Raw genomic sequence first — 14,910 nt, forward strand, 5'->3', positions numbered from 1 at the left:
TGACAGCCTCAGCCCGGGAAAAAGCAAGGCTGACATGCCTGTTAGATGGCTTGCCTTTCTCCTTCCTTCAAAACCAAGACAATCAGCTCCCCAGCCCTCTTCAGAGCTGCACAGCATCGGCGAGCCTTGCTGAGAGACATACTACTTCCCTGGTAGGGTGAAGGATGCTGAGGCCTCCATGCCCAGCCACGGCAGAGTGAAAACCACAGGAAGAGGTAGGGAGCCTGCCCTAGGAAAAGCACGCCACTCTGGTCCTTTCTTCCGCAAGGATCTCCCAGAATTGCAGATATGACCGACCCCAGCAGAGTTATTTAGCGTCGTGACCAACTATTGGACAGAAAGCAACCAAAGAGAGCACAGCCGATATGACATCTTATGGTCATTACTGTCTGAGATGAGGCCTTTAATTATGGATGTTGTGACCAACTACAGAAAGTTAGGGTTGGCTCATGAAACTTAAAGTATGAATTAGAGTCAGCCTTCCTGTGAATTTATGGTGGACATCAATCCTGCAACTAGACCTGGAGAGTTATTGTGTTAATAGAGACACATATATTTCTTTACAAAATTGTATTTGAATATTTGATGACTACTTATAGCATACTTGATTTTACTTCATGGTCTTATGTAACCTACAGAGACAGAGACAGAAAAAGACAAAGAGACAGAGACAGAGATGAGAGGAGACCAGAGACAGAGAGAGAGAGAGGAGAGAGAGATATAGAGAGAGTTCTGAGAATGTGTCTCTGACCTCCAAAGAGTAGCCAAGAACCTAGTGTCCAGAGTAACTATGCTCAACCCGTGGGTCGCAAGCCCCAGGGGCCCCTTTACGAGGGTCACTAAAACTATCAGAAAACACTGGTGTTTGCATTATGATTCATAAAATTTAGCAAAATTACAGTTATGAAGCAGCAATGAAAATAATTTTATGAGAAACTATGTTAAAGGGTTGTAGCATTAAGAAAGTTGAGAACCACTGGGCTATCACACCGGCAAGATATTTTTATAAAAAGATGCAGTAAGGAATATGTCTTCACGGATCTTAAATAAAAAAATGCATTCCCTTTTTAGAAAGTAATATAATGATATATACACATATATGTTTATAATTTATTTTTGGGTGCTTAGCTTCTATCTTTGAGAATATTGACACCAAAACTAAAATGAATCAAACAAAATCAAAATCAACCACAACAAAAGAATGGATGGGCAGGCATTGATCATAGTGTATAAAGAAGCACAGAGAATACCTCTTGCTAAGAAGATGATTGGAAAATAGCACTATGCCACACAGTGGAACATTATGCAGCTGTGAAAAAGGATGCGCCAGTATTGCAGAAAATGTCCTTGTTAGGATTCCGGTTGGTGTCACTGAATGTTGAAAACAACAAGAAGGCTAGGCAGCTGTAGTCCACTTTCATTAAGATGCGCTAAGAAAGAAGTTATGGGATTTGTGTGTAATGGTGCCTGGGCATAATTAAATGAGCACAGGAAAAGAGATACCGTAAGACATCCATGGTTGCTTCAAAGGAAGGGTGAAACTGATGGAGAAGAAAGTGAAACAGAGAGGGAGCTGTACAGAAGCAGGGCCATGCACTGGCAGCAAAATATACACACTGCACCATCTCTGTTTGTTGTTGTTGTGATACAATGTATTTCATAATTGTAAAAGAGATGTGTGTGTGTGTGTGTGTGTGTGTGTGTGTGCATCTGCTGTGAAACTAATGTTGTCTGTCAACTTGCTGCTAAGCCACTGAGTTCTTTTGTTTTTTGTTTTAATTATTTTGCTGCAGACTAATAACTTAATGTCTCTGGCAGCTTGTCCAGGAACTTAGATAAATCATAATGGCCAAAGTAGCTTTATTTTACAAGTGAATAGGTTTCCATTCATCCATCCATTCCACCACCCCCGAGGAATACAGATACCTGGGTCTCTGAAAAAAAAAAAAAGAGAAAAAATGTACAGGAAGTGGGGGAGTGTAGTTCATGAGCTCCCCTGCCTCTAGTTTGTCTAGTCAGTTGATGCCCATGTGCAGCACATCACAGACACCCAACAGAGGCTCCCAGTGCAGGCACAAGTGCAGATCCACTTGTCACACCTCACAAGATCAGATGAGAAGAACAGAGGCTTCGGCCAGGCGCCATCCTGCCCGGTGACCTAGAGGCTGGGGAATCTGATCAGGCCACTTTGCAATGCTGTCCACTCCAGCAACTGCCCATCAGTGTCTGTTCCAACAGCCAAGAGAGAACAAAAGAAGTGAGCAGCCAGCAGCTTCCAGCTTCCCCTCGTCGGTTCCACCACGGCCTTTGCATCTTAACCTCTTTACATCTATTCCAAGACCCAAAGGCCAGAGGACACCTCATGTCACCTTAAACACTAAGCAGAGGGTGAAGAATGTTTCCCCTCTGTCTCTGTCTCTCTCTGTCTGTCTCTCTGTCTCTCTCTGTCTCTTTGTCTCTCTCTCTCTCTCTTTGTGTGTGTGTGTGTGTGTGTGTGTGCTTACATATGTGTATGGGTGTGCTTGTGCACATGGAGGCCTAAGACTGATACTGGGAATCACTTCCTATAGCTGTTCTTCCTGACTCATTGAGGCAGGTTTCTCAGTCAGAACCAGAGCTCTCTTGCTAGCCAGCTTGCTTTGGAGATCTCCTGCTCCTTCTTCTGAGGCTGAAACGACAGTTGGGCTACCACCCCCGCCCCCCGTGCTATAAATGTGGATTTCCGGGGGCAAGCACTTCGATCCCTGCTGCTGCACCACAAGCATTTTAACCACTGAGTCAGCCCCTGGACTCGGGATGTTGCATGGCAGCCACTAACATCTAATCACACTTCCCTGCCATGGGTGAGTACCACACTGTTCAAAACGCCTCCTTCCACCTTTGAATTTCAAGGAAAGATAAAGAACATACTGCTGGAAGTGTGATGCCCAACATAGCAACCTGTTGATGGTCAGCATTTGAGAGAAAATAGTCAAAGACTATCGATGTGCTAGTCTCTGACCCTAGGACAAACACTCCTGAGAACTACATCTTAAGGGAGAAAATGCTTGTCTGGGTTCATGGTTTCAGGGGAGTTAAGTCAGCCTGCTTCACGGCTTTGCGCCTGTGAAAGCAGCGAAGAATACCAGGGTAGTGGAGTGTGTATTGACCAAAGTTGGTCTTCTCCTGGCAATTAGGAAGAATGCTGTGTGTATAAGTGCAAGGTTCATCCTTCGAGGGCAGGATCCTGACTCAGCTGAGGGACCAGGCTTCAGGCATTTCTATGGGGGATTATCTTGATTACCTGCCCACCATGGGCAGCACTATTCCCTAGCTAGAAGAGATATTCTTATAACTTCACGCTCTTGGGTTTTTTTGCTTGCGATATGTTCAAATACAACCATTTCATCGAGACATTCAGATACAAATTTAAATATGATATTTTATCTTCTACAAAACTTGATGTGCACTTGCACTTCACATATTGACTCAGAGAGGAAAGCTGAACCAGGACGAGCCCCATGTCAAAGAGTAGCCACATAAGGTTGGCGGGGGCCGTTTGTGTAGGGCATCTGTAGGCATACAGAGAGGGGAAAGTTGTAGCATGTGTCCACAGAGAGAGATCTCCTTCAGGGGAAAACAAATGGTCGCAGATGTGTCTCACTGGAAATGCAGCAGATACGTATGCAGACCCTTGTGCTGAACCCCCTGAAGCCAGATCTTGAGGTTCCGACAGAGTGGAGCCTAGTGGGTCAGGAGCCAGCATCCGGCTGTCAGTAAAGGCAGCAAGGCTGTCAGAGGAGCTGTGCCTTCAAGATGGAGGCATGGGCAGACATCTAAAGGGCTGAGAAAGCCTCTGTCAGTAAGAATTCTATCATTCCCAACCACAGTGAGCCCCACAGGAAGCTGTCCTAGTAAACCAGGCTCATTAAGGCTGCAGCAGACCCCAACTTCCTCCCCCAGTGAAACCTGAAACTTGAGCTGTTTGGAAGCTGCTTCTGGAGAAGGTTTTCTTTTTCTTTCTTTCTTCCTTTCTTTCCTTCTTTCTTTCTTCCTTCCTTTCTTTCTTTCCTTCTTTCTTTCTTCCTTCCTTTCTTTCTTTCCTTCTTTCTTTCTTTCTTTCCTTCTTTCCTTCTTCCTTCCTTCCTTTCTTTCTTTCCTTCTTTCTTTCTTTCTTTCTTTCTTCCTTCCTTTCTTTCTTTCTTTCCTTCTTTCTTTCTTCCTTCCTTTCTTTCTGTTGTTCTTTCATTCTTTCTCTCCCTTTATTCCTTTCTTTTCATAAAGAAGTTATGGAAGGTTGTCCTAGAGCACCCAACTCACAGCAACCGAGTTCTAGGTTACTGTCACATCCCTTCTGGGGCAAGTATTTGGAGGCAAGCTCCACTGGCAATCCACTCGATCTTGCTGGGTGTCTGATAGCTTTGTTTTTCCTCTCTGGTGACTGTAGATGTTAATCAGAGAGTGGTCACAAGAATGCGTCCTCTTCAGGAGCCAATTCTAATAAAATGAGCTCAAACATTTGATTCCTGGCAAGAAGGCCAGAGAGACGTAGCCCAGAACTCGAGTCAGGCTATAAAAGCCTAGGAACCAGGAAGGGATCCTGTGTGGAAATGGCTGCTGCAGCAGAAAGACCTAAGTAGGTAGGAGACAGCCTCTGTGGCTATCGTTGCCTGCACCTCTATGCCCTCTGTAGACTGAAACCCTGGGTCCTTCTGGGTGGTCAAAAACAGCCAACTGGAAATGAGAACAAAGGCAGGAAAAAAGGAAACCATCAAAATAGAGTGCCTGGGCTTATTCAAATACCCCTTGGACCCGTTCACCCCAGCAGTGCTATAAGCCCACAATGTGCCTACAAAAAAAGTAAAGATGTTTTCTGCCACCCTGGGAGCTATTTCTGACCCCTGTACACGTTCTGTGTCTGCCACAGGCTCTTAAACCTAGCTAAGTGACAAGCCAATGAATTCCCACACAGGGCAGCAAAATGCCTCTGGTGTCTTTTTCCCTTGGCTCCTGCCAAAACTGCCAAGGTTCTAAAGAATATACCAACTAGGAGGAGGTAGAAAGACTGAGTCAAAGGCTGAGTGACAGACAGCTGGGAAAGACTGAGTCAAAGGCTGAGGAACCTGAGAATCCGGGGAGCTCCACCTCCCCTGCTCCCATCTGCACTTGGGTCCCAAGCACCGCCAACAAGCTCCTTCCAGGCCTCTGTGTCCCTAGTCTCAGAGGTTTCTCCAAGGGTCCAGGTTTCCTGACTGGCTTTACAGCCTTTAGAAAGGGTTAGAAAATCTCCAATTTAAACTGTCAAAGCTGCTTATGGTCTCACTGAGCCACCACGATCGTGAAGGTGCCAGGTGCTTTTCAAGAATGGGATATGACTGGGCACCACAGTCCCTAGGTGTTTTTGTAAATTCCCCTTTCTCTGTGAGGCTAAGAAAAAAATGTGATATAGTCAGAGCAGGCAGCTAGACAAGCAAGAAAACAGAGGTAAAGCCATTTTGTGACACCACCTCATGCCCTAACTCCCCACAGTATGGAAGACGGAAGGGAGATTCTCACAGAGCATTGCACTACCAGAACCTGTGAGAACCGTGCCAGAGACACTGACTTCTGCTGTGCTCATGGCTCCACGATGATTCCTTTCAGAAAACTGGACACTGTTCTTCACTATCCGAGCCTCAGCTTCCCTGTCTGTAAAAATGGAAGCAGCTAGTTTTCTACCTAATAACCTATCAGTTGCAGCCAACAGCTAGATCGGTAATGTGAGGTTCGGGTGGACAGTGTCAGACTATCTTCTATTAGCACCATGCACACGGAGACTGGTTCTGCCCAGCAAATGCTTCCTCTCACCTATAGTAGAACAGTATCTAGTGCACTCAAGAATGTGAACTCTAAGTCTTTGCCATAGGCAAAACCTCCATTCTAGTCAAGCTCGGTGTTCATTCTGCTCCTAGCAGCCATCTTGGGTCCCGATATTGTCTGTGTAAGAACTGCCACATGTATCTGTCGTTTTCCCTATCTTCTCCCTCAACAACCCCCCACCTTCTCAGGTCTGAGCTCCTAAACTCTAAGTCAGTTGCTTCATAAACTGCTGTCTCTGGCAACTCCTGTCCCTTAAGCTACTTCTCAAGATGCTTTTCTTAGTGGGACAAAATACTCGATGTAGCAGCTCAAGAAAGGGAGATTTTAGTCTGCTCATAGCTTTCAGTCTAGGGTCCCAGCTCTTGGAATGGTGCTGTGTGTCTTTATATACCAAGCCCTGTGCGTGACACTCACCCTATGCCTGGCGTTCATCCTGTGAACCATATTTAGAGGGTGCCTAAGGGTTGTGAAAAGTTCTGTTGCTGTTGATGTAACCTGTTTAGGTCTGCATAACTCACCCGGGCTTACGAAAGTAGGATGTTGCTTTAATCCCATCAGTTCCTTGCTCGTAATCCTTTAAGAAATTCCCCCACAAAAACTATGCCAGGCGATGGTTGTGCAGGCCTCAAATCCCAGCATCCAAAAGGCAGAGCCAGGTGTATCTCTGAGTTCAAGGCCAACCTGGCCAACAGAGCAAGTTCCAGGGCAGCCAGGGTTACACAAAGAAATTCTATTGTGGAATAAACAAACAAATGATTCCCCCGCCAACTTCTAAGTAGACTCAGATACAAAGGTCAAAGTTTAGGTATTGACAGTCCAGCGTGAAGTATTGATGCCTGCCTTTTCATCCCTCCCGTTTTTCTTCTCCTCCTTAGAGTTGCCTCTTAGGGATACAGCTCGGTGGTAGAGCACGTGTCAAGAATGTTCAAGGTCCTGGGTTCAGTTACTCAGCTCTGCAAAAAGAATAGCACATCTGCTTCCTACTTAGTTCTATTGATGGCTGTTCTTCACACCCTTGGAACATCCCCCCCCCCATCCACGTATTCAACTTATGCCAAAGTGCCAAGCCCACTTTTCCTCGGAGGACTCTCTAAATCATAGCATGCAAGGGGTCAGGGGATGCTCTGCTCTGCCCTCTTGCAGGACTGACTCAGACTATGCACTACCTGACATTGCTCCATTTAACACATAACGTATTAGGTTCCGATAACATACTGGCATTTATAGCTCATAATTGTGCCTTCTTTGCTGAATTATACTGTAAACTCATTGGTTTTCCAAGGAGGAAACCAGAATTTTGAACATATTCAAATGGTCCGTACACATGACTCATGCGTGTCAAATGGCTAATCAAATAGACTATGACCTGCTTCATGCCTCTATGTTGTTGTGCGCTTTGTTCTGTTTGCCGAGATTGCCCTCACCGAACTCTCCTTGCTTCTATCTGACAGCCAACAGAAGGCTGGTCTGTCTTTCCTTAGGATCTTCTCTGTACTCAGCTCCTGTGTGTGTCCAGCTCTTAATCTCATGGGCTTCTACATGCATTATTTGCTGAGCAATGGACCCCTCAGACCATTGACAGCCATACTCTGTGGTATGTTTAAATACTGTGTGTTCTGCACTAGGAAAGCACTGAGTAACTCCACACAGATGCTATAGTCATTGCTACACCAAATACAAGCCTAAACTTTCAGGGCACATTTTCCTTATCAGTACCTTAAGCGTCTTGCACGTGTGCCCTTCCTTTCTACCCTCACAGCATCCATGTGAGGTTACTATGAAACCTTCTCAAGTTGCTAGAGTCTCATTGTGTTCAGTCTGCATCCACCAGGCTACTTTGTAGCCAGACTTTGGCTCAGAGCAAGTTTCATCTTCCCATCGGGATATCTAAGTTTTCTTGTTTCTTCTTTGCATGCATGACTACTTTACAAACAGCAGCCAACAGTGACCAACAGCCAGCAGCCCACCCTCTGGGAGCTCAAGCATTTATATACCCTCTGAAGAGTCCTATTCCAGAGGTCTCACACTCACGGAAACTGTCTGCAGCTGGCAAAATCACACCCTTGCTACAGCACGAGACTAATCAAAATCAGCATTTCTATATCCCATACCTCTGACTAAGACAGAAACACATTCTCATAATATTTCTGTGCTTTTCAAAGAAACCAAAATTCTCACTACAGTACTTCAGCTGGTATTTAGGAAAATTTTTTTTGAAGAGGTATGGTGGCTGAGGAAGGAGAGACTGTGGAAAGCCTAATGGTCAACCTGAAAATTTCTGATCGAAGTGACTTGATTCAAATGTCCAGCCCCTTATCTTTCTGGCTGAGTGGCCCCGGGCACATCGTTTTCTACCTATAATTCTTATTTTCTGCCCCTACCTTGTGATAACAGAGCATCTTAAATCACAGTATCATAAAAGCTCAAAAAAAAAAAAAAGATGACCCGTAAAAATAATTGTCATGCTGCAGCACTCGTGTGTGACCTCCACAGGAAAGTCAGCAAATGCCACTAGTAAACACTGTGTCAGGATACCGGAAGTAGACCACTGTGTTCATATAGTTTTTTTTAAAATCAACTTTTGAGAAATACTTAATGGCAGACATTATCTTTGCAGAGACAGGATCCCGAAGAATGCCCCTAAATGGTTGGCTCGTGGAGGACGATAGAGCATCCCTTTGGCTGGCACAGCTTCCCCATCACCAACTCAGAGATGCCATCTTGTATCTTGTTTAAAAAGGACTAGTAGGCGGACGAATGCAGTAAAGTCACATATATAATATTTTGAGGTCAGACATCTTCAATGTTTATTAGATTTTTTTTCTTTTACTCTTGGTGGTTCCTCTGTAAAAATGTAGGCAAAGTAAAAATTTTGCATGCTAAAGTTGGCAAATGATATATGTAATATTTTATGTTTGGGTATTTTACTATATATGTGCGTGTGCATGTGTATAACTGGCTTATCACCAAACACGTCCATGCCCGTGAGCCATCCCTGATAGCAGATCTGCCTTCCTGTAATCAATAATAAATAAACTCCTGTCAAAAAGCTAGACAAAGGAAACAAGAATATTGCCATCAGTAGAGAACAAACGGGGTTGAGCTGGGTTGAGAGAGAAAGGACACCCACATTAGCTGTGCCTGCAGCAGACTGTGTGTTCTGTCTGGAAGCCCAGGGTGAAGAGGCTCAAAGAACGCGCTGTAGCCCTGACACAGAGGTCACAGTGTGAGCAGGTCCAGGCGGCCGGCCAGACGTGCGAAATGGAGCAAGACTCCTCAAACTCTTTCCACCTGCAACCTCTTTCCCCCTAGGAATTTTTTATAAAACCCCAAAGATATATTATATATTATAGCTATTATAAAACATGCGGGTCAAATATTTACTGGTAACGAATCATAAAGAACCATATTTCAAAAAAATTCCTCGATATACATATAATTTTACTTATTACATATGAAAGTAAATTTGGATGCTAATGAAACAATCGTGCTGCTTATTTTTATTTCTCACAGAGAATCAAATCTTGATGGTGTATTTGACGATGCAAGATGGAATATCTTTGGTGCTTTTCAGAGTTGATGAATAATCTGATTTTATTCTTAAATTGTCGTTGTTCAGGGTGTCCAGTCACATAATACTCGTACGAAAAAGGTCAAAGTTCCGGGCTACTTCTGGGAGTTGCTGGAAATCCTGAGTTCTATCAAATCTTTGAGGAAGCAGTGATACCCATCTCATGGATCATTTTTAAGAAACCTGAGCATTGTCCTCTCTGTTTTCTAGGATACCAATGCTCTGCTGGCGAAACCAAACGGCAGAACTTCAAACCAACGCCCTTTAATAAAGACGGATGCAAAAGTGCTGAATGCCTATTAGCAAATTAAGTTCAGCAACGCATGGAAAGGGCAACAGATCGCGCCCAAACACGGTTCACAGCAAGAATGCAAGGGTTAGGTGACGTTAGATCAACTGTTGGCACTTACCAGAACCACAAAACGCAAGAGAAAAACATATGACTGCCTTAGCGTCCTTTGGCTTGGCACGGCATGTTGGGTTGGCATGCACACCTGGAACCGGTGAAAATGGGAGAACCTTAAACACAGTGTGACGGCATTAGCATCTAAATCATCGGGTAAGTGAGGATAGGTATAGAGGTGCCTGTGAGACCTGTGTGCCAACGACTGCTGTGCAAAGGCATCGTCGAGAAGAACTAGAGAAAGCTCGACTGCCGGCATGTGCCTTGCTCGTGGGTTAGGAACTGGAATGTTAATATAAAAAGTCTCTCTCAAACTAATCTCGGTTATCAATATAGTTTCATTGAAAATATTAATTATTGATGGGTTTGATAAATTAGTTAGTTTCCTATTTCTATTTTACGTGTGAGTACGTATGTGAGCCAGGTGCTTGCATGGCATACGAAGCGGCCAGAAGAAGGGGTCAGATGACCTGGAACTGGAATTACAGAGGGACGTTAGCAGCTTGGCGTGGTATTGGGAACTGAACCTGACCGAGTTCTCTGAGAAAAACAGCAAGTGATGCTAGTTAAATGCGGTACCACCTCTCCAGACCCTTGACCATCAAATCTAACTATGGACGTGGGAGTCCGGTGTAGTTACATCATTTTGGGTAAAGAACAAAGTTAGAGGTCTATGCTGCTGGATCTCATGATTACTCAGTGCCCTTACTAAACCTCGGGGTGCAGTGTTGGCTTGCAGTGATCCGGATTGGGGGTGGGGGTGGCCTTGGGATTCGTCCACATGTGGTCAGTTGAGTTCAGCATTTTAGAAAGTTAACCAACAGTGGAACTGCCAAGGATAAAAGCGGGAAAAATAATTTTAAACAATTATGCTAAAAACAAGAAAAGAAAAAAAAATCACCGGTCCCTAGTAGAGAGAACTATAAATCTCCACTTTCACTCCACGTCATATGTAGAAGGCAACTCAAGCCGGGTCATTATTTCCAACCCAAAGTTTATAGCTATAAAAGCCCTGGAAGGAAATGGAGGAAGAAAATGTATCCAAAGGATAAAAATTCCATACAAATTAAAATCGTCTGTTTTGTTCCTTGAAAGATACCCTTAAGAAAATTAAAAAAAAAAGGCAAGCTATAAATCAGGACGGAGGAGGTCGAAGTGTCATTTTATTGAGATTCATATCCAAAGTGAAAAGCTTTTACATCTTGGCAATGAAGGAGAATATGAAGAAGGAGGAGGAACAAGAAGGGAAGCAGGAAGAGGAGCAAAGCAACATGGACAACCGGCAAGTGGAGGTGAGCATACGGCCAGGGTGCACGGGAAAAGATCAGCTCGTTAGTCAATGTGGAGATGAAAGCTAACTGTACAGTGAGTCACCACCACATACATGCTGAGTCATGGTAAGTACACAGAACGAGGAGAATGCTTGTTTACTTCCGTAGGAGAAGAAAAATGGGACCTTAGAAAAATGTATGGTGGGCTCTAATAAAGCTAGGGACACTCTGACTTACATGAAGCCCTAACGATGCCACCCTTCCACCCTTACTCCAGAGTGAAATGTGTACCTACACAGAGTCTCACACAGCCCCAAACTGGAGATGAACCGAACATCCCTCTACAGGTGGATTACTGCACACCACGGGCGATCTCCACAAAGGAGTGCTTCTCAGTATTGAAAAGAACCATTTCAATATTTACCTCATAAGTAAATCTCACCGACTTTGTGCCCAGTAGAAATATTGCCCCCAAACAAATGACACTAACCGCATGAGTCCGTTTAAGTGAAATTTTTCAGCAGACAGCGCCATAGTAACGATTGCACTCATGAAGGGACTGAGGAGAGACAGAGGGGTGCTGGTGATTTGCAAAGGGGCATGGCAGGTGACAGGAATGGTCATGTCTTTATTTTGGTAGTGCTGTGTGTGTGCATGTATGTGCGTGTGCATGTGTGTGTGTGTATACATGTAGAAGTCACAGATCAAACTCCCATGTCTTCTTCAAGTGTTCTGCCTTTTTTATTTCCTGAGACAGGCTTTCTCTACAAAGCCCTGGCTGACTTGGAACTCACTATATAAGAGCAGGCTGGCCTCAAACTCACAGAGATCCACCTGCCTCTGCTTCCTGAGTGCTGGGATAGGAGGCGTGCACCACCGCACCTAGCTTCAGCCTTATTTTCTTAAGCTGAGGTCTCTCCCTGAACCTGGAACTCACCCATTCAACGGGGCTGAAAGCGCAGCAAACGCCAGGATTCTCCTGTCTCCCCGCCCCACCCGCCCTAAGAGCTGTGATTTCAGACATGTGCCACTGTCCCCAGCTCTTGCACTTGTTAACTTTGAGGGATCAAGCTAGGGACCACATGCTTATGTGGCAAACGCTTTACCAAATGAGCCGTCCTCCCAGTCTTAAGTGAGTTCACTTAGTGTGCATCATGTATCTGTGAATCATATCTCAGTAACGCTGACTTTAAATAATCAAGGGAGATGGTGTAAATTGGACTTAAACACTGACTTTGCCTTATTCCATATGCAGCAGTAAACCTTGCTCATCAAAACACGTGGGGGCACACGGTGGGAAGACGCTCCGATTCCGACAAGTGTTTCCGTGTCTACTATGCACTAGGCATTTGTGACCATGACAAGGAAAGCACCGAGTCTCATTCTTATGACAGTTCCAGTGCCTGAAGAGAGATGGTGCTTGTTATTGAGCAGTACACTCTGCGCTCTGACAGGGAAAGGACCTGAGCAGCCCTGAGATCCCTTGATAGGGAGCCTGGCTGAGTCCAATGAGAAGGGAGAGGACTTTGGGATAGATGTACCCGGTGAAGGGGTATGTATCGCATCACACAGCCGCTATAGAAGAGGGAAGCACTTTTCAGGGGAATGAAGGAAAGTTAGTGTGCTGAAGCCCTCAGAAAAAGGAATTGAGACAAAGTATGAAAGGCAGGGAACAGATCCAGACCACTGAGGGGCCCTAAGCAGGAGCTGCATGTACTGGTCCAAGGCTGCTTAAGGAAGCTGGTATCTTGTCTGCTGGCAGTGAGGAGGGGAGAGAGGGGCTGTCTGAGACATAAGTTGCAACAGCCATGGATGGTTGGGGGTGAAGGATAAGGCATCTACCACGTGTCCATAATGGGAGTCAAACCTCCTGCCTGGACGACTCTTCTGAGAAAGGCATTCTTCATCAGAAGTATGATACAGGAGAAGAAGTTAAACGGAAGGACGGAGAAGATGAGTCCAGCTTACTGGGGGGCTATAGACAATGGCCATCAGAATAGAGGGGGTCATCAAAACCTTTGAGAGGATGAGAAGGCAAAAGAAGACACATGAGGAGAAAACGGCCCAGAACAGAGCCCGGGGGAAAACCAACTTCTCTAAAATCTCAATTTCTCTGTCTGTCTGATTCTGCTTCTCTCTGTTTCTCCCTGTCTTTGTCTCTCCCTGTCTCTTTCTGTCTCTGTCTCTCTGTGTGTCTCTGTCTCTCTCTCTGTTTCTCCCTGTCTTTGTCTCTCCCTGTCTCTTTCTGTCTCTGTCTCTCTGTGTGTCTCTGTCTCTCTCTCCGTTTCTCCCTGTCTCTCCCTGTCTCTGTCTCTGTCTCTCTCTCTCTCTCTGTGTCTCTCTGTCTCTCTCTGTCTCTCTCTGTCTCTCTCTCTCTCTCTCTCTCTCTCTCTCTCTGTGTGTGTGTGTGTGTGTGTGTGTGTGTGTGTGTGTGATGTGTTCATATGTTAGAATGCAGGACAACCTTGGGTGTTAGTTTGTGCCTTCTGTCTTTTTTGGGACAGGGTCTCAGGAGCTTCCAAGGAATTCTTCTATCTCTGCTCTACCCGCTGAGCCATCACTCTGGCTCAGAAAACCAACTCTTAAAGCCTAGAACAACCTCATCCCAGGAAGGACAATTAGGACAAGGATCCAAGCAAAAGGAAAAACATCCAGAAACAAGTTAAACTACAGAGGCCGGGAGGGGACATAAGCCTTCGAGGAGAAACAAAGTGGGCATAACAACCCTAAGGCAGTGTTCCTGCCCAGCACCAAGAAGGGTGCCATGCTGGCACATGCATGACTGAGTACTGTGGTAGCCATAACCCCCCAAATATCCACATCACACTGGGCAGGAGACAGGATCCCACTGTTTTAAGACCTCCCTGCCCAAGGTAGATCGATGCAATACCAGAACAGAGTCCCTTTAAAGTGCTCCTTCCCCTCGTGACTTTTTCACTGAGCTTCACGGCCACCTGTTTCTCCCAAACATCAATACACCATCCAAATTCTCTGCCCAGTGGGATGGGATGCTTTCGAGTCTGGGTCTCTTTCTTGGATCACGGAAAAGCAGGCTGAGACTCTGGTAGGCAGAAAAGAGACACGGATCGCCTAGAGCCCCTCAGGCCACTCTGTAATTCCTCCCGCACCCACCGTGGCAGCAGTTGAGCAAAAATATCACTGGAACCTATATGTGGAGTGATTAAGGACTTACGACTCTACCTCCTTCCCAAGAGCAGGCTCCCACACACCCTCTTCCTCCTCCACCCAGTCCCTTCGCTGGCATGGTTCTCTTTCCTACGCAGGATTTATGCCGTTACTCGCTTTCTCAAGCACCCGGGCAGGCTGTCTGTAGGCACCAACTACCCTGCTGCCAAGGCTATGGCTGCAAACACTATCTGGGAGTCAGGCGCCCAGTGAACCTATTTTTCTCCTCCTTCAGTCAAGCACCCCCTGTAGCCGACTCCCGGGACCCTTGCCAGATCCTGCCATGCATAGATCCACTAGCCTGCAGGGGAGAGCTACATACTGAGCACCAGGTCTTCGCCGGCTGCGCCCCTGCACGTGCACGCGGGCAGGTGTCCCTCCCCTCCCCCTCCATGCCTGCGCAGGGCTGCGGTCCTTTGTGTCTGAGTCTCCTCGCGCGCGAGTCTGCTCTAGACTGGGTGGGGTGGGGGAAGCCGGAAGCGGCGTCTGGGGCTTGAAAAATGCCTAGAAGGGTGGACGTTTCCATTCACAACCCCGACCCCTTCCAGGGCCTCCATCCCCACCCCCATCATCCCCCTGCAAGCCCACTCCACATCAGCTCACCTCGCTGCTTTCTCAATTTCCTCCCCCCACCCCACCCC

The sequence above is a fragment of the Rattus norvegicus genome, chromosome 8, assembly GCF_036323735.1.
Source record: "Rattus norvegicus strain BN/NHsdMcwi chromosome 8, GRCr8, whole genome shotgun sequence".
Taxonomy (NCBI): domain Eukaryota; kingdom Metazoa; phylum Chordata; class Mammalia; order Rodentia; family Muridae; genus Rattus; species Rattus norvegicus.